We start from the raw sequence: 2192 nt of genomic DNA on the forward strand, positions 1-2192 counted from the left end.
ATATATATATATATATATATATATATATACACACACATAGGTATATATATTTCTGTGTTTATACACCTACCAGCCCTCCACCTTGCTCCTTCAAAGCACCATTGTCCAAGCCTCCCGGCGACTCCAGTCCGACCCCTCCACTTCGCACATCTTTCCCAACCTACCCCTTGCCTCCTTCAAATGATCCCACAACCTACATGACCTCCTGGTACACAGTTTCTTCCATAACCCCACCTCTCAGTCTGGCTCGTTGCTCTGCTCCCGCCTTGCTGTACATCGATCAAACGGGACGCCGCTTGGCCTAATGTTTCACGGGGCCTCCTCTGAGGTATCATACTCGGCAACGACACTCCGGTCTCGCCCCAACCCCGCTCAACCGGTCATTCACTACATCTGTTTTTGTTCGGACTGTCTTTGCACAGGAGCCTTCCGGACTCCCACCTTCGCCGTGAACAGTAGTTAATATTCCTACTTCGCTGCCCTGCTCCACTTGGGCTTAACTCCCCTCCTCTCTTCATCTGACTCCCCTCCTTCCTTCACCCCTGTATTTAAGAGATGAACGAGGAATTATTTACATTATTTACATTTGACAGATATTTGTCCTCATCTTATTTGTTGTTAACATCACATTTCAGTTGCTATAACCTCCAGCCTTCATCAGGTGTTTTGGGGAAATTTCGTACCGGGGTTCTCATTCCTAGGGTATTTTTCGATGTTTATTATTATTATTATTATTATTATTATTATTGTTATTATTATTATTATTAACCGTGAAATATTAAATGCAAGGTAAATCACGATTAATTCATATACTAGTTTTCTTGTAATTTACCTTGGATTTATTTCGCATTGTTCCAGCTTTATCCATAAATTTTATATAATATATATATATTTACATGATGGACGCACCCGTCGAAGATGACGCATGGGTGTTTTATCTTTTGCCGAAAGACGTGCACAAACGATTCGTTTGTTGTGAGTAAATGTTTGTGCTGTACGTTATCTCATTCTCTCCTTCAGATCGACGTTGCCTGAACAGGTGCACGCGTGCCACGAGTCAGGTGACGAAGTGATCGCAAAGCGTTATGGTGAAGAGTTTTGCTCGATGATACAACGCATTACCCGTTCTAAGAATTGAAACCACGATCTCGCTATTGTGTGTGCTACTCCCAAACTACTAAGCCATGCACCCGAAATATATATATATGAACCCATGTATGTATCTGCTTAGGACAGGTATAATTATCAACACAGGAACATGTATCATACTTCAAAATTAAGCTGGTCCTATGGGAATCACATCCCTAGTTCTCAACATAGTCCATGTTTCTCTCAATAGCAAGGTTCCACCTTCGAATGAGAGAATGTATCTCTGCCCCGTAAAATTCAGTTGACTGTTCTTTGAGCCACTTCTTCACTGCCGTTTCCACTTCCTCGTCACTGGAATAATGTTTGCCTCTTAACCCCCTCTTTCATGGAACCGAACAGATGATAGTCTAAATTATTCCAGTGACGAGGAAGTGAAAACTACAGTGAAGAAGTGGTTGAAAGAACAGTCAACAAAATTTTACGAGACAGGGATACATGCTCTCATTCGAAGGTGGAACATTGCTATTGAGAGAAGCGGTGACTATGTTGAGAAGTGTGATCCACAGAGGGCCAGCTTCATTTTGATGAATGATACATTTTCCTATGTTGGTAATTATACCTGTCCTAAACAAAATAGCATCACTTTTTGACTCACCCTCGTATTAGTTAGCTACTGAACAATTAAACGAAATAAGCAATTAATTAATCATTCGTTCAATGCATTAATCAGATGCTTTATCAAGATCATTTTGTCACCATTTGTAACATGAACAATGACATACCCTCGTTGCTCTGCGTTACCCAAGACAGACCTACGTTGCCGATGTAATGTCACCGACAGTGTCACGAATTGCGACGAAACGTCTCTCACAAATCCGAGATTAATTGATCAAAAGATTACTCAAGAAAGCGGTTAGTTAATTGGTTAATTGGTTAACTAGCTGATTAATTATACGCAAAGAACCTAAATACACGGCATGCGTGTGTTTCGTATGGTGAAAATAGTATTCGTAAGATACAAAAGTATGCATTGTATATGTGAGATTATTTGTGTATGTATGCATGTATACATACATACATATATATATATATATATATATATA

Source organism: Octopus bimaculoides, chromosome 1 (assembly GCF_001194135.2).
Source record: "Octopus bimaculoides isolate UCB-OBI-ISO-001 chromosome 1, ASM119413v2, whole genome shotgun sequence".
NCBI classification, from domain to species: Eukaryota; Metazoa; Mollusca; class Cephalopoda; order Octopoda; family Octopodidae; genus Octopus; species Octopus bimaculoides.